This window comes from Pseudonaja textilis, chromosome 2, assembly GCF_049901715.1.
Source record: "Pseudonaja textilis isolate UNSWEBS1 chromosome 2, rPseTex1.2, whole genome shotgun sequence".
In the NCBI taxonomy this organism is placed as follows: domain Eukaryota; kingdom Metazoa; phylum Chordata; class Lepidosauria; order Squamata; family Elapidae; genus Pseudonaja; species Pseudonaja textilis.
The window spans coordinates 231,927,248-231,946,454 of NC_141991.1; the positions used below are offsets into that span (position 1 = coordinate 231,927,248).

Sequence of the window (19,207 nt, forward strand, 5' to 3'; positions counted from 1 at the left end):
GGGCACAAACAGATCCCCCCTGATACCTCCAGCTCAAACACACCTCAACCAGGCACCCAGATGAAACCTAGCTTCCTAACAAATGATAGCCGTCCATTTACTCGGAGCCAAGCTGCACTAAAAGCCTCCAATACAGGAACACAATGTTGCCAGTCAACCAAGACGTTAGGTAACCTTGTTATTCCTAACAACTAAGGACAGAGTTGTTGTTGTAAAATAGGAGGATGAAGAAGTATTGGTATGTTTGCTACCTTTCGTTGTATATAGGAAAAAAGACAGGATAGAAATCTTAAAAAAAAAAAAAACCAACAGGGTAATGGAAATAAAGGCAGTTTTAGAGTTGGCCTGATCGTCAGCCCAGGGAAGCATTTCATAATCTGAGGAGCCCAACTGAATTGGCCTTCTTCTACTTTTCCTCAAAATGTATAGTTCACACAGAATACAGAATTGGAATGGATCATATAAAAGAAACTCCTTGGTATATCATATGCTCATATTTACGGCTTTTAAACTCCAACAAGTATGTAGAGTGAAAGGTGACACCTCAAATATCAGTGCTGAAAAAAAATGTAGAGGCTGACTAAATATTAGCTTTATGTATGTACAGTGTATTTTCATTTCCCCAAATCACAAAGCAGTTTACCATGAAGTAATCACTCATGCAAAATAACAAACTAAAAACATACTGATTTTTAAAAAAAATTAAAATAGAGTATGTGATTATAGACAATCAGGAAAATAAGGAAAATAACTGGGAAAACAGGTATGTAATTCTAATTTGCAATCTACTCTTCATTCCTTCTTATTCAGCAATAAGAATAATATCCTACTCAGAATCATGGTTTTCTTATCACATAGTACATGATCTACATCACTGTATCTTTGATTACTTGTGAAAATATTCATGCATCTTTATAAAAAAATACTCATTATTTATTTATCCATTAGACTTCTACCTCACTTTTCTTCCAAGAGTATATAGTGGCCTCTATAACCCTTTCAGACTTGGTTTTATTCTCACAACAATCCTGTGTGTAAGTCAGGTTGAGTTTCTTGCCCAAAGTCATGATGCATGAGGGTAGTTTTGAATCTGATTCTCTCATTTCCCAGACTGACATTTGAACCATTATAGCACCTTGCCTGACCACACCTGACAACAGATTAGACAAAATTTAACATAAAAGAAGCCAAAAGAAAGTGACATAGAAAACAATAGCTAAGTCAATAAATAATTCAGATGGCTAAAAACACAAAAGCACTTGCTCCATATAAAATGAATGAATGAATGAATGAATGAATGAATGAATGAATGAACGAACAAACAAACAAACAAGAGAAGCAGCCACTAAAAACTGTAAAATTGGAGATTAAAGAAATTGTAACATTTCTAAATATAGATACTTGTAGGTATAAGCGGTGCTTACAGAAAATTTTCATGAGACCTTTCATAATCTGCATGCTGTTCTCTAAATGCTAAAAGAGTCGTGGATGAGAGAAGAGAGTGAAGATGCAAATCTCATAGCTTCATCATCCACAGGTATCTGTGGCAAGCAAAGAGAGCAAATGATATCATCACCAAATGGCGTGACTTCCATCATGATGCCTAATGCAAGTATGTACATGCTATGTTGCACCATTTGAATGTTGTCATGGCATACATATCATTTTGTCACCATTGTGACTTGTCATAGCATCTGCTCTCATCGGCTAAGTCTATTAGCACTGAGAAGACAGGGTGGTGGAACAGTGATACTTTCTATACTGTCAATGACATCATGGGCAGAATTCTGCATGGGAAACTGACATCAGGGTTCTGCCTCCAAGCAGGTGGATGGTGGCCACCATTCCTATTTATAGCTAGCCATATGTTGTGGCTTGACAGGCCCCTGACAACTTTTCAGGTTCTGCATTCCACAGCAGGGAGCCAAACTAATGTTTGCTGCACTAACAACCTTAACTGGAGGTCTGCATTTGGCATTGTGAGAATCTGTATTGAAGGCTCAGTTTGAATCAACAAGCTTAGCTCAGTAGATGTTGACTGGTCATTGCTTCAGTCTATCTGGTTATTCATGAGAAATGCAAAGTGTTTTATTCATTATTGGCTAGAGATGAAATTTGCAAGAAAGCCTACCCACCCATACATAAATGCAGGAAACAGAATATTTCACAACCTTCTATTTAAAATCATAAGCTAACTAAGTAGAAAAAAGTTGTCAAAAAAGCTTTCATGGTAGAGTTTGAAAAACGTCCAGAATGCCTAAGTTAAAAATGGAGGCTATTGGGAAAGAACTAGAAGTCATTCAATAAAACTGTTCAAAGACTGGGGAGTGTCAATCTTTTTTACCCCTACCATCTTTGTTGGACTGATATAGTAATTTAAAACTTTGTTACTAGCTAGTTTAGTGGCTAGTGTATTATCCAATCTGTGGAACTGCCCTAAAATCGTATCTCTGATAATTTTAATTTCAACCAAATATATCTCAAAAATAGGACATTCAACTGGGCTAAATAAACAAAATGCCTATAACTTCATATCGTATGAGTACTGCTTGATCTCTCGGATGCACGGGATATTATCATGAGCTGTAAAGCTCAGTGGCTCTCCCCATGACTAGCAATGATGCAAATGAGAAAATGCATGAATTTGCATAATTTATACAGCTCACAGATGTTGGCTTTTCTAGGCATGAAATTTGGGTTGCCTTCTTACACAGATTTTATTGTTATACTATTTTGTTTTTGAGATAGTGTGGGTAGAGCTCACACCATATGTTCTAGTTAAAGCAGGCAGAAGGCGATTCCAAATCTACTGGTACATCTGAATGGTTTGCCCTAGCTTTACAGGCATTTCTGCGCCTCTATTATTTCTCAGGAGCAGCTGCCAAAATACTTCTTTTTTTTGTTTCTAAAGCAGCTTTGTTTGCAAAACAATTTTCTCAGCTGCATGTGTAGCAGAGACACTCCTTCTCTTCTCTCTACCATTAAGCCACCTTCCTCCCTATAAACCACCATTTAACAGTTGGTTCTGACTGGTGGATCCCAGGTTCCTGTAAAGAAGATTCCACACACTTAAAGGGGTGTGGCATAACTTTCAGGGTTAAAGGTAATAAATAAAACAGGAAGTAAAGAGTTAAAAAGCAAGACCAAACACAATAAGTTGACAAATTTAAACCTATTATATTCTCTTTCCCTGCCAAAGGTATCATAGTATCACAGCACTCCAACTCCCTAGCCAAGGAAGGAGTCTTTATACCAGGGGTGTCAAACTGGATTTCTTTGAGGGCCAGATCAGCATTGTAGTTCTCCTCCATGGGCTGGGCGGGTGGGGAGTTTGGGGGGGAGATGGACAGATGCCTCCTGCAGCACCTTGCCAGCCAAAAAGAGACAAAGAGGCCACACACGTCCATCCTGCACCCCATTTTGGGCCTGGGCAGCCTCCTGCAGCACTTTGCCAGCCAAAAATGGGCCACACAAAGGCCTTGCGAAGCCCCTGCATGGCCCTTTTTTGGCCTGCAGCACTCTGTCTGCCAAAAATGGAGGTCTTGTGAGGCCCATTTTTGGCTGGTAGAGTATGCTGGAGGCTAGGAAGACCAGAAATGGGCCAGTCCTTTGATATTTCCAGGCTGGCTCCATGGGCCAGATTTAAGCATCCCGTGGGCCGGTCCAGCCCACAGGCCTTGAGTTTGACACCCCTGCTTTATACCATCCTGGTTACCCAATCTTTTTCTCAGAACCACCAGTGATGGAGCACCCGCAAGTCCAGCAGGCAAGCTGATGGAGTAATTGTTCCAGATTTAATCTCCCTCTGACAAGCTTCCACCCATTGCTTCTTGTTCTGCCCTCAGGTCCTATGGAGAATAAATCAACTCCGTCTTCCCTCTGACAGCCCTTCAAATATTAGAAGATCCCTAATTCTTCTGTTTGTTGGGCGAAACATACTTAGTTCCCTTAACCATGTATCACAGGGGTGTCAAACTCACATCGTCACGGAGGAGTCATGTGATGTATCGGGATTTTTTTTTCCCTTTGCTAAATTGGGCATGGGGGTGGCCAGCGCATGACGCATCTGGTTCACGGGCTGGGAGTTTGACAGCCCTGATCTAGCATATGATTTAGCCTGAAAATCCTTTATCACCATTATTGCTCTTCTCTGTACTTATTCTAGGGCTTCAGCATCATTTTTGTATCATGGTGACCAAAACTGGACACAGTATTCCAAATGTGGCTTCACTAGTGCAGTATAGAGCAGCACTATCACTTCTCATGATCTTGGTGCTATCCCTCTGTTGATGCCATCCAGGACTGTGTTGGCTTTTTTGGCAGCTGTAACACACTGCTGGCTCATACTTAAGTGTTGGCCCATTAGGATATCAAGATCCCTATCACAGGCACTACTGTTGCATCTGGTATTGCCTATTCTATAGCTGTGCATTTGGTTTTTCTTACCTACATGCAAGACTTTACTTTTCTCACCACTAAACTGCATCTTTTTGGATAGGAAGTATGTATCATTCCAGTATTTGGCAAAATGACGGATGTGCAACTTTTTCACCAAACTTTAGTTGTTAAACTGGTTTTAATTGCCTTGATTTTATAGTTATATGCATTGATGATGTTACTTATTTGTGTGATGAAGTGAATGCAAGTTCAGAGAGCAACAAGAACTCTATAGTTCAAGCTTGATCTATACAATTATCTTCATTTATAGTTATAAATCATATTGAATGCAGAAGGCAGGAAGATTGGCTATAAATTATCATGACGATGATGATGATGACAGTGATGATGACTATCTGAATTATACTCTAAGTATAGAATTTTACATGAATAAATAAATGTTTCTATAGATAGAAACATACAACATGCCGTAAAAGAGGTTGGAGAGGAAGTAACTTTATGCAAAAATGCACCCACTTATTTTCATGTCACACATTCAGACCACATCTATTCAGTTCATTTAATTGCAGTTCCTTTTCTTTTAAAGGAAAATGTTGTTAAAAAGTAGATCAGCACCCAAGAATAATTCAGCAAAGATATTTGATGTTTAAAATGAGCATGAATACACAAATCCCACTGAAAGTTATCTAAGGATTCAACATATAATGAAAAAGATTTGTTTTTGTACAAAATCTTATTCTTTTTTACTATTTATATTTTTATATGGGTAAAACCATTTGCAATTTTGAATTGTGCTTAAATGTTTTTTTAATTGCTCTAAATCAACTGAAGGACTTTTTCTAATAATTTTCTAGTTTATGAAGACATAGAAAAATGTTTTGTCTGAAATTCAATAAGTAATATAAGGAACAGAGCTGACAAATATTCCTTAATAGCACTTTTCAAGAATTTAAACATTTTAAATGTTACCAGGGACATTTGCTGTCCTATCCCGCCTCAGCCATTACATCACATCTACTTTTAAGAGCTCCCTCCATCCATGGTTTTCTATATAATTTTAAAACTGTTTTAGATAGTTTAAATAGAAAAAGCAGTTCACCATAAAGAATATGAAACATGGATGTTGTAGTAGTCTATTCATGCGGATTTCTGCTTCTCTCAAGTAAATAGATACGTTGTAAAATGGCTAAGGATTTGATGGCTCCCAAAACATTGATAGTGATTAGTTTTGTTTTACAGATGTCAGGGTGCTCTTGTTTTTTGCTAAATAATTGTCTTTTACAAGGCTTATTCAGTCCAAATCCAACTTCAAGATCTAGTGATTAACTGGTTTACATTAAAAGAAAAATAATTTCTATAACTATGAATAACTATTATTGCAATTTACCTCTAGCCCACTATAACCCAATATAACTTTGCAGAAACTGCAGAAATGGGCTAGTAAACATTTTTGAGAGCAATTTACATGTGTGGGTCTATTGGCAAACTAAGCAAATATTACAGTTCTCCTCCCTCAAAACTCTTAGAAGTGAATTATATGAAATTTTATCCAGACTTTCAGAGAGAAAAGAACATTTGTCAAAAGAAAAATAAATAACTCTTCCGTTTATCTCACACTTTCAAGAAACCACCTGTGAAAACAGAAATTGGAAACATAAAACAGGAAATATGCCAATTCTTCTCTTAAAATGAAGCAAAACAAGGCTGAAAAATGTTATAATAGTGCCAGTTATTTAAGGTCTGGCTTTGATTTAATTTGCTTTGTTTTGCTCCCAAAAGGGTGGTTTAGGAATTGAAGTTAATTTAAAGAAGATTGAAAATGAATATAATTTCACTAAGACAATGTCAGTGCCCATCCAACCTTAAAAGTATCTAATAATTAAATCCTTCTGATCATCCTGTCCTTGGCATAGAATACACTTGGATGGAGGTAAAGCACAAAGATATTTGGCATATTTTTTCAGAAATCTCTTTAGAACACCCTCTTTGCCTTTTTTTTCCTTTTCCCATAAATTAACAGAAGCATCCTAACAATTTAATTCTATAGAATATAAACACTTATCTGTAACATCATCAGTCCAACTATGTTCATTTAAAAAATCGTGCTATCTGCTTCTCTGCCCTACAATGTACATCAGACTAAGAAACCAACACTACATGAGTCTATAACTTAGTTCTCACTTACCAACTGCTTGTTCAGCAACCATTCAAAGTTACAATTTCTCTCTGCCTATCATAAGCAGAATAAAGCTAAAGTCTTAAACATGCACCTGAAATTGGCAATATCTTTCTTTATGGCAATATTTTTCCTAACATCATGATCAAGGGTAGAGCTTGTAGTGTAATGTCATGACGTTCTAGGGTTACTATGATTAGAAACATGATTAGCTGAAGAAACTGCAAAAGAGAAAGCCATTAGTTACTTCAAGTATGTCAGCTTATGGATTCATCTTCAGGTTAGGAAGGCCTCCTTTCCGGTGAAGTTGTGGAAGAAGATGTACTTTCTACACAATTAATCAAATAGGGGAATTGTTTAACTCATTGTTAAAGTCTCTGTGAGGTCCTGGGAGTTCTTTTCCCTTGTTGCTCCCCAACTGCACAGACTACTCTACCACTCTTTAACATGGTGCTATAGCTAAAACACCACCTACCATTTCTTCCTCCTTTATAAGTATTCCTCAATTTACAAAAGTTCATTCAGTGACCGTTCAAAGTTACAACGGCATTGAAAAAATTTCATACTTAAGATTGTTGCAGCATCCCCCTGGTCACATGATTTACATTTGGACGCTTGAAAACTGATTCACATTTATGACACTTGCTGTGTCCCAGAATCTTGTGATTTCCTTTTCCAATCTTCTGACAAACTTAACAACCGTGTTACTAATTTGACAGCTGCAGTGATTCACTTAACAAATGTTAATGGAGCATGGAGCAAAAAATGAGGCAAAACTCATTTAACAAATATATCTGTCAGCCACATAAATTTTGGGCTCAGGCATAAGCTGAGGACTACCTGTCCTCAGGTACCATGCTGTGAAGAATGGAACAAATGCATTCTTGGGCACAGCATCTTTCTAAACTGAATGTGTTATCAGTAGTTGCCTGTATATATATGGTTATGGTTCTCTCCATCAGCTGGGATCGAGTCAAGCAGAATAAGGCTGACAAGTTTATAAAGACTGAGTTTAATTTCAAAAGAGGTAGAAGTGGCACCAATCTCCAAAGGAGATTAACAACATAAATTTAGGAGTCAATTGTGATCGCAAGTTGAGAACTACTTGTGCTCCTTTTTCCACTTTCTTTTTTCAAAAGTGCAGTGTGCTTCCTCCATTACTATAACCATTATCTTGATTACAACATGGACTCAAGGTGTTGGCCCTGCCTAGTTTTGTCCTTTGAAATGTGGTGTTTTAAAAGGAGAAGAAAATTTCAAAATATAAGCAATGAGTAATTCAACCAGTTAGATCATTGGTTCTCAACTTGTGGTCCAGGGATCCCTGGAGGACCATAATGTGATATACACACTGATATAGAGGCATTTGATTGGTCCAGATTCCTAAGACTTCAATTTCTGAGTAATGTTTCATTCCAACAGCATGCATGGTCTCTGGGATTTTGGGGGGGACATCCTGGGAATACAAGGACCAAGACTAATGTGTGGTTGTGGGTTTCCTTTTGAAGAAGACTGAAGTCTATGAGGCTTGGATTCTGCATACAATAAGCTCAGGCCCTATAGTAGGATCCTGGTCCAATCGCTGACCAATTAGCACAACAGACACTAGACTCAGCTATTTCCCTGTCTTCAGATTTTTGCCAGAAGCCCTAATAGCATCAAGCAGAGGTCTGGCCTTTGTTTGGCATAAACCACAGTGATATATAGTGATTTATTCAGGCTGCCCTAAAGTATACCCTTTAAGATGACATCACAACATGCCATGCAATGAGAGGGCTTTTCTAACTCTATTTGGTGAACTGCTTGTGGGCTGAACCATGTCACCTCCAATGAGGGTGCTATGAATTTGTGTGCCAGCCTGGCACCTACCTTATCATGCCAGGGCAGGGCTGAGCCTAAACCAGCCAAGTCAACCTTTGCTGAGGAGACTTCCAGGCTGAAAAATATACAGTGTTTTAAAGGTGTCCATCAAATGCACCTCTTACTGTAGATTGAACCAATCTGAATCACCCAGATACAACTTTTCTCATTCTATGGAAAATGTTGTATTTCGTTTTTTATATTTGTCATCATTGTAGATATCAATATGTCAAGTGTTGTACAAATATCTACCCTCTCATATTTACCTTTTGATGCATCATTTTTTCAGTGAATAGATAACTTCATGCCAAATGTTTAATGGCGTGTAGATTAGTGAGAAAAGAAAGTAGTGAATGCATCCAGAAAAATCCAGGTTTGCAAGAAACACTCCTATATTATATAAAACATTCCAATATTGATGCATTGATGTATTTTTCTCTGGTTTCAGACATTTTAAAATATTTACAAGTTGAAATCTTCAGGGATAAAAAATTAGCCATAAAATTTTATCTTTTGTTATGAATTATAGTCCCATTTCATCCAAATTCTCAATGTCAGAAGTGCTTAACTGCTGCCACCTTGCTGAGATTTTACGACATACTTGATTCTGTACCTGATGTCAGAACACACGGACTTATAAAAAATTGGCACCAGTTCTTCTATATGCCAGGCTTTTAAAATTGCTTAAAGTACTGCTGTAACATAAAGATGCCAATATCTGTCTTAAAATGCAAAGCAGAATGTAAACATATGAATATATAAATGCCATTGTAAAATATAACATAGTTATAGGATTCTTCTAAAACTCTACTATAGTTATTGGCCTTTGATTTATCACCCTCTTTTGAGCCTACACAATGGGAGAAGCTTCAACCCTTAAAATGATGAATCTTCGTCTTTGTTTCCATCTTGGCATTTATAAATCAGAGGAGCAACATGATTTCAAGACATTTCTTCGATTAGTTTCTCAGCAACATATAACTGTATTCACACAGCTGTCTGGAGAGTGTAGTTCAATAAAATATAGCTTTTGTCAAGAGAGAAGAAAAGGAAATTTTATTAGTGTACTGGCCAGGATGTTCCCACAAGTAGCATCTTCTTCTCTGCTTTATATCATTGCTTAGATCTCTGTCTGCCCCTCTGTCCTTACCCCACCCTCAACCCTTCTCCCTGAAAAAAGTATTCTGTCCTCTTTTTATTTAGCTCTGTTTAGCTAACTTAAAGTAATTATGTGGATGGATTGAAATAGAAGTTCTTACCGAGCTTCATTCCTTCATTATGATAAACAGATGTGGTCCTTTCATCAAATGGAAGTTTGCAGTTGCAGTTTCTTAGCATTGTTCTTCTGTGCTTGTTAACTAGCCAATTGGAAGATGCTCTTTCATAATTTTTAAACATAGAAATAATCCCTCCACTTTGTTACCATTTTTTCATGCTATTTGAGACGGCCCTGAATTGCCACTGAAGAAAGAAATATGCTAAACCTGTCAGTGTCTGTATGTCCTTAAATTTACTGACTATATCTTATATTTAACTGGGTTTTATGGACTGATATAGATACCTTATGTGGGATACAGATTTGTTTGAATAACAGATCAGCTCACATTAGAGTGAATATGAGTGCAATTTAATAGATAGGAGATCAAAGATTGTCCTGGACATGTTCCTGCTCCTTGATGCCTTACATGAGGCACATGGAAAGATGATCCCATTGTGAGGCCACTTTCTGAGATCAAAGAAATGCCTATTAATAGTTCTCTAAACAAACATAGGAAATACATGGCCCACCAAACATTGTTGGACTCTAGTTTCTCTCAACTCCAGCCAGTAAAACCAAGACTCAAATTTAATGGAAGATGTAATATAATGACCTCTTGGAAGTCATCAGCTATTTTCTGTACTCTAAATCAATGTTTTCAACCAGTATTTTGCCAACTATAGAATAAACATCATATTTTCAGAATTTCACTTGTCCCTGTTTCTGGTGTAAACAATAATGTCAATTGGACTGATACCTCTAGTTTGTGAGAAATTAATATTTTCCCCAAAATGCATGTGTAATTTTTCATATATCATATGTACATATACCACCTTTATGCATTTGTATATATTTCTCTCTCAAGAATTATTTGAACGGGCAACTTGCAAATAATAAATATATATTCCTTGGCAGTAAGTTCCATTGAATTCTGCGGAACATATTTTTGAATGAACATATGCGGGATTAAATTAAAGTTGGTTTTGTCTGTTACTTGTTTCAACATTAAAAGCACAAGAAGTCTCATGCAATCCTGTTGTTTTTTAAAGTGTGATCTGCTACATATTGCATAGCAGAATATCTAATTGTACCACTAACTTATTTCAGCATTGTCTCTGTGTTGCCATGCAGCTGACAGTGCTAATTACTGCACTTGTAGTCATGAACTTAATTAAACTAATCAGCCCACCATGAAGCTGACAGGTATACTTTACTGTCATAGTTAGTTGATAACATGTAAATTGGCACTTTCTTTCTATTGCTCTTACAATGCTAACACATTGTTTCTATTATCTCTTTCCTCAGTTCTTTGTGGTATTAGTGTTCACAACAAAAAGTATGGAAAGTCATGAAGGAGCTTTTATTTATGCTTTTGTTTTTAGTCAAAATATGGACTATCATAAGAAACAGAAGAGAGGAAATAGAGAAGGATGAAGAAACAGAAAACAGTGGCAATAGAACAGCTATTGTTTAAGTGGACAATCAACTGCTTGTACTTTTCACTACTACCTTGGTATAATGTCTACCACAGTAACCAATGGGAATAATGATATTTGTAGTCTAGAAATACCTGGTTAACATAAAGAGATATTAACACAAATATAGATTAACACATAGATGCCAACCTTGTGTCAACTCTTTAATGAAATGCGTATGGGTTAACTATCCTCTGATTATTATTTTTTTAAGTCACGTTTATTTTGCAGAACACAGTACCTCCCCAAAAGTATGCAATACAAGAGAGATACCGCAGGCATTTATATGCCATTGTACAAGCCATACATGCATTGCCTGTAAAAGCAAAAGTAGGAAGTGATATAGAATAGGTCAGCCTAGTTTTCTTTCTCATATACCCTTAAACAGGAAATTGGTAGATGATTATTCCCCCAGCTAACAGACAAAGCTAAAATGTGCTTCTCTTCTGCATTCCTATCCAAGGATAACCATCGTTCAGGACTCAGCAGTCTATCTGGCAGGGAGCACAAGGCAAGTTACTTCAGTCATTGCTTCTCTGGCCAAATCAGCCCCTTCTGTGTCATGATAGTCTCCTGGGAAGCAGGCCCAGTGCAGCACGAAATTGTTTCAGCTTCAATTCAGCTGAAAATATGAAAGAAAATTGCACTGTATGATGCAAACTCTGTGATCTGCAGGCACGATGACCCTTCTAGATTGGCAAGACCCAGAATAATGACAAAAGGAGGCTTTAGATTTCCATTCTTTTTGTTGTTGTTTTTGAAGCTAAACTTTAGCAATTTAGCTGAAACTATTTCCTCCAAGTTTGTATTCCAGCTAATATTCCTTTATTGATGATTTCCAGAAGTTATAGTTCCCACATACCGGGATAGGATTAGGTCTTGTTGATCATTTCAACCAAAAAAGGGAGTGGCTAAAAGAAAATCAATTTAAAAGCTTAGATTAATCTTCAACAATGTGCTTTCACATATTTTGCAATAAAGCTCTTAGTCTTCCTAATCTTGAAAGGCCAGCAGCTGGGAATTTTGGGAACTGTAATTTTAAATTGTATGAAAGATAGCATGTGGGAAAGGCTAGTTCAGTTCGTCTTTATTACTGTACAAGCATTTACCAAAGTGTTATACAAATCTTTTAAAAAGTATAAAACAATGTTTTATACAAATCTAAAATTATAAAGCACCAAATAATTATAAAAGCCAAAAGAAAAAGAAAAACAGATGTGACATGTAAAAAAAGAATTTAGATGCTGAAAATATATTTTGCAATTAATAGGAAATAAGATGTTAATAATAGCATATAAATGACTTAGTATTAAGAGCTAAGTGAAGAACTCCCCCAAATAGATGTATGTTAAATACTTTATAAACCATAACTTTCTGTGAAATTAAGTTGTTTTCTTCTATTTCTAATTTCAGGAAAAACTCGGGAAAAATCAGTCAAGGTGTGGAAGGAACAACTGAAGTACGCCTAGTAAAAATCAGATTGAGTTTAATTAGTCTCTACTTTGAGCACAGACTATAATTAAAAATATATTTTAAAAAAACTTAAAGAAAAATGGATTCTCCATGTGTCATTTTACCCATAGCCATTGGTCTTGGTTATCTGTTTATGGCTTTTAATTGCTGTCATGCAAAATCTAGCAACATTATATATGAATCTCTTCTTAGTTGTAGTGAATCTCCCATTATAAAACTGAGAAAGCTAAAACATTAACTTCTCTCTGAGTAAGGTTCTCTGTTGGGCAAGAAGGACTAAACCAGTTAAACATCTGCCTGTTTCCATCTGGAAGAAGTTTTGTGAGTTCTGGATTGTGGCTGACCTCATTCTGGCATTCTAGGTCTGGGATTCTTGTTTCCTAATGGTTCTTTTAGCCAAAGTGGATTCTAAAAGGAGCAATTGCTGAAGTGGCAAGCCGTAATGGCTAAGGTGCCCCAGAACTGCTTTTTCCCTGTAAGACTAAAACTGGCCTTTCAGGCCTAATGGAATCAGTTTTGACAGGAAAAGTGACATTTGAACCAATTGGTGACTATTAGCAGCCATGCTCTGGGAGAAAGGCTAGCCAGGATTTCCGATTGCTTATGCATTACTGAAGACTTTAGGGGTCAACAGCTTTTACAGTTATTATGATGTAAACAACTTAGAAAAATCTGATATGTGACTGTGGCTCCCAATAAGAGAAATACCCTGCAGGGTTATACTGAATATAGCAACAGAGATATGGGAACAGCTTGTAAAACTGTTACACAGGGAAGCAATAAAAATGTACAAATGCAATGAGGCAGGCATGTGATTCATTAACTGAAACCTGCTATCATGGAGTGAAAATCTAACAAAGCAAGGTATATGAGAAGGCATGTGAGAAATTCTAACTCTTTACATTAGAGTAAAAACTGGAATTTTTAATTGTACTTTCCCAATAAACAATGCAGGTGCTAATGCATAAAGGGTGATGGGAAAAAAATCTGCTAAGGAAATTCTGTCAATACTTATGTCTGGATTAAGCAAACATGCTCAGAAGTTAAAGAAGGGGCCTTTTGATCAGACAAGAAACAGAAAACTCTGGGTGTTTTCATATATAAAGAGTGAAGGAGTTGTACCCAAAATGGTATTTAATATAAATAGAAATCTATTTGGGCTTGAAGGATCACTTCAACAACAGCCAATGACTTAATAGTTGACCATCAACAACCCAATCAACAAATAAAAATCCAGACATAATGAGGCACCACATAAATATTACACACAGAATAGGCCAAAGCACACATTCTGATAGAGAAAAGTTCCCTGAGGGTGGATTCCAGCAAGAATCTGAAAAACTAAAGCTCTGGTCCTGGTGAATCATTTCATTTCTTTAGAATACCTTCCCCTTTTTAGATGAGCAAAATGTTTGCCATGCTTAGCTCAGTTTAGTTCACCTCAAAAAGCTGAATGTGAGCTAGAGTCACTTTAGTAGAGAATTCTGGCTCACAAGAAATCCTAGAAGGCTCAAAGGTCTTATTTTGACTAATACATGTGAGTTTTTGGGACAATATATTTGGAATATGCTGCCATCATGATGATGACCACAAACTTAGTTTTAAAGAGGGATGGTATCCTCCTTGCCATGTTCTGAGTTTCTTGGATGCATCTGGTTAGATACTTGGTATCCAGAGCAAACTTCAATAATCCCTTAGTGATGATGACACCTTGCAATGACAATCACATAAATAGCATGATTACGTCTATTGCAAGCACATCGTGTACACACGGTAGGGTGGAATTTCTTGGCCTAGACCTATTACTTTATTGCATGATTTTCTGTTGCTGTTTATGAGGACAGAAGATGACTATGAATTTGTGTAGATTTAGAAAAGTTCACTCCAATTCACGCAGTATAATTTTTATAATATTGTTCCACTTGTCATGCAGTATACATTATTAAGGTCTGGTTCTATCATACGGCATAAAATTGCTTCTGTTTGAAAATATTAATTGCTAGCATGGAGCCCACTTGAATTTTTGGAAAGAAAAAATAGAGTTAAATGCCATTGTTTTCGTGAATGGTCTATTAGTATTGTGCCCCCTTTCTTTGGAGGAGCAGAAGTCAGGCATGGAGCCTAGGGATTCGATATATGCCAAGAGGGATAGGTGGAAGTATTTCCTCTGCAATTTTACATTCTTCATAGTAATACCGCCTCCAAATCTAGCCAGAGTATTTGGAAAAGTGCCTTGAGAATAATGGCCTAATTGGAAGTTATGGTCTACTTAACAGCAGATTTCTGTGGTTTGTTCTGATCTGCACCAGCTGTGTTTGGTGAAGACCGGGAGCTTCATATTATCTTCTATATGAGAACTGTCAAATATTGAAATAAACTTTGTGAGAATATACTATTGTTCTCAGATGTGGCTCTTTGTTGACTTCCTGGGAACTCTGTTCTTTTCTGGACCTGTGTATGTTTTGACTTGGTTGCTTAGACTTGCAACTCTGTTTCAACCTCTGGATCAGATCTTGACCACCAGTTTGTATACTAAGTTTGTTGTATATTTTCACAGCTAGCTTTGGCTAACCAGACTGTTTGATTCTATTTCTTTCCTTGCTGCTTGAAACAGTGGACAGGTCTGAACAATTACAAAAATACATTCAGCGTTCCAGCAAACCTCCATTCCAGTCAATAACTCCAAGACAGACATATTTCAAAGACACCTTTATTTGGAAACAGTAACTGGCACATCTGTGGAATCCCAAAATTGAAAGTTCTGGGCTTCCTTGCAAAAGTCAAAACTATAAATCCATCCCCTCTTAGCCATCACCACACCACATGGTCCAATCATCATCCTAAACTAAGATTCCCATTTCATTATACGCTATACTCAGTGACCTTGAACCAAACAAAATAATTGTATTTTCTCTAACTAGATATACTCAAATGAATTCCTCCTTCCCACTTTCTCGGACCCAATTGTGGCAGCATGGGAGCATCAAATCTCAATATGGCTTCCAAAGCTGACATACATATTGGTAATGTCTCTGGCAGGGGTGGGATTCTATTTTTTTAACAACCGGTTCTGTAGGCGTGGCTTTGGTGGTGGGTGTGGCTTGGTGGTAATGTGACTGGCTGGACATGGCCAACTCAACATCACTCACATCAAGGCACATGTCTCCTCGCCAGGCCTCTCATGACTGTGGAGATGCTGCAATAGTCATAAGTGTGAAAACTGGTCATAAGTCACTTTTTTCAGTGCTATTGAAACTTGGAATGGTCACTCCACACAAGTAAAGTACCAGCAAAGGAGGGGGAAAAAGCTCCAGAGAAGTTCCTGAGACAGGAAGTCTAGTCCTGCCAAGAACATAATAAGGGTTAACAGGCAGTTCCTATAAGCAACACCAGAATGTTTCCTTCCTGCCTTCCTTACAGGATTAGTCCAGTAATTTCTTCTAACAACCAGTTCTCCAAACTGCTTAGAATGTTAACAATCAGTTCTAGCGAATAGATGTGAACCTGTAGAATCCCACCTCTAGTCTCTGGAGAGCCAATAAGGAGTACCTTAGCCCTGCTCTCTTCTTAACTTTATTTCTTATTTTTGCCAGATTTTGGAAAACCCATTGCCCTATGTGAACATTTATTTTCATCACATGGCTAGCTTCACTGTCACATGCTGGCTGAGAATTTTGAGAACTGTAATCCAACATATTTAAGATTTGCAGCAGCTTAAGGAACTACACAAGAAGATGAGAGTAAAGACCAGGTTCCCTTTCAGATCACACTCTTTTCGTCTGTGGAAGAATGCTGGTTTCCTTTCAGATCACTCTCCTTCCATCATGTGGAAGAACACCAATAAGACTAACATTTCAGGGCTGTAAAAATCTAGACCTCCGTTAAACAGCCAAGAGTTAACATTTAAACATTTCTTTAATGCCATCTGATGATCATATGAATTTTTGCAGCCCTGATGCCTATGGGCGGGCAGGGCAGAGTCTTTCAATAGGGATGTGGTCTTTCTTTCCTGGGATTATAAATACATGCTAAAGAACACAGAGACAAGGCTTAAGTGTGTCTCAAAAGAGGTAAAGAATGCAGAGTAATTTATTAACTACTTTTCATATTCTACTGTTCTCTCCCTCCTTGGTTTTGCAAAGTAAAGATTTACAACAGGGAACAAAGGCTCACGTTCACTCATGTGAAGACCCAGAGGGAGAGGCTGAGGTTCAGAAGCATGCCTTTAACTCCGTGAACCTAGGCATGGCCTGGTCTCCCACACCATCAGAGCTTTCACGCTGGAAATTCTAATGGCATAATAGCTGCAGCCCACAGGACTTTTCCAGACAAACAATCTGCTGGGCATAAGATCTTGGCTAGGGTCCATTTACTATCATTAAGAATCGAAAGTTTTTTAAAGTTCATTTGGGGGGGGCAGCTTCATTTTTTATTATTATTATTTCTTCCAAGGCTAGCCTCCACACCCACATCTTCAATGGAATGTGTTAATAATTTGCTTTGTGGAGATGAAAGGCTCTTTGAAAGTAGCCAGCATAAACACATCTCAATCTTTTCAAAGGTCCATCAGCAACAGAATTGTGGTTGCTATACAGTGGCCTGAATGGGGGAAGGTCTGACATTTTGGGAGTCTCCTGCTCTCTATGTTTAAAATCACAGATCTTAGCAAAGAATTCAACGAAGGAATACATAGATTGTACAGTCCTTTACCTCCCCCTCTGCAATGAAAAGGGTTTTAAACATCAAACAAAAGCATTAAATGATGTTGATCATTTCTCTCCGGGTCAAAAACTAGTGAGCCCTCTGTCTTAGTGGAAGGACTGAGACATTAGATAGGTCAGACTTTGGAGGAATCACAACAGTCCTGGTAGAATTGTAGCTTTTTCATTTTTGGTTGCAAATTCTGATACAGTTGAATGTGGTTGCGGTATATTATTTTTTAATGTACAGCAGAAAAGTCCTCATCAATTTAATATTCTTAACCTATCAGATTACCGAATATAATATATATGATGACATTTTTCACATGAGAATACAAGTGATGGCACCGTAGCAAACCTACAGTGATATCATGTATTTTATTTGTTTTATTGTAGTGTCATTTATCAAATGCTGCCATCACATATTTACATATACACATCTTATGCAAGCATGTGAGCCACAACCCTGGTGTGGTGATATTACATGTCTAAGGAGCTACAAGCTGCCTTTTGCTGATTAGATAATCAATCTTATTTCCTATTCCTTATTCTAGTCATTCCAAACTCTTATTTTCAGATTTTCAGCATGAACCTAGAAATACTAGAAGTTATTATCAAACATAATTGATAAAACTTTGGAGACGGCTGATCTTCACTTACCAATAACAATTCTCCAGAGTCCTTCACAATTTTAGCAGACAATGCCAGAAGGAGAAGCTTGGATCATCTGCCTACTTTGTATCTGCTGTCACAGTGATCTACAGACCTTTGCTACAGGAAAATCTATTACTTTCATTTTGTCCTTGTCACCTGCAGTTTTTCTACCTCAGTAAACAAGGTGCTGGTAGATAAATAATAGTCAACAGGTTGGAAGAAATCCAAGTTAAACTTTGCTATATGTAAAATGTTCTATATAGATAAGACTCTTTTCTAATCTGTCATAACTTCTATGTCTAAAAGAACAAATGGAACTTCTAAATTTTGATATTCTTTGCTTAGACCTCATTTTGATTTTTTAATTATCTATTTATATTGTTAATATTTTAAAAACCTAGGAGCATAGTATAACTCAAAGCTTTCAATGCTGTTCTTGGATACATGTATGTTTACTTCTTTCTTTTCTTTTTAGTCTGGCCATGAAAATGCTTTAAAGCCTACTCTTGGATGTCTGTGTATTTACAGGTAAGTACATATGCATACCATAACTCATGTGTGCAGCCAGACATGTGTTCCATTGTTTCTTGTTATGGATGTTTCCCTGTGTGTTACATACTTGATTTCTATGAATGAGGTAATTTGTGGTGCTTTGTAGATTCAAACATGATTTATTAATTTGTTACATTTACATCCTGCCTTTCTTCAAGATCTCGGATTAGCTTATATCATTTCCCCGCAACCCCAGAGGATGCACTGAGAGAGAATGCCTAGTTCAAATGCAGTCAGTGATTTTCTCTGACTGAGGGGGCACTCAAATCTGAATCTTCCAGGTCTTAAACAAAGCACCTTAACTACTACCTCGCACTGCCCTTGGAAATGCAGGTTCTGCCTGTGTCCTGTGCTCATTTTCTTCACTCTTTCCTGAGTCACGTACCTTTGCCTTCTGCAAAATGGGGACTGAAATCAAAATATGTGAGTCTGAAAGACTAGCTTTGTTTCTGACCTCAGTTCCCATTCTTATTTAGGACATTGCACTTTGATAGCCCTAAAAGCATAGCCAGGATAGTAGAATATCAAACAAAGTAATTGTAACTGGCTTATAACAAAGCAAGATTTTATAGTTCCATTGTATTTTAATGGGGGAGAAGACCTCAAGTATAATCAAGACAAGAACAGCTGACTGGGGAACTCTCTGAATTGGGGTCCACAC

At 37.3% G+C, this 19,207-nt stretch overlaps 1 long non-coding RNA gene across 1 annotated transcript in view; it reads right to left on the bottom strand.

The window, feature by feature from the left end:
* LOC148127411 (uncharacterized) overlaps nucleotides 1-18,100 on the bottom strand; it is a 41,849-nt gene extending 23,749 nt beyond the window's left edge. Inside the window, exon 1 of the long non-coding RNA XR_015742362.1 lies at nucleotides 18,001-18,100. This is a non-coding gene — a long non-coding RNA (uncharacterized LOC148127411). The remainder of the gene's footprint in view (nucleotides 1-18,000) is intronic.
* Nucleotides 18,101-19,207: the final 1,107 nt, after the last annotated feature.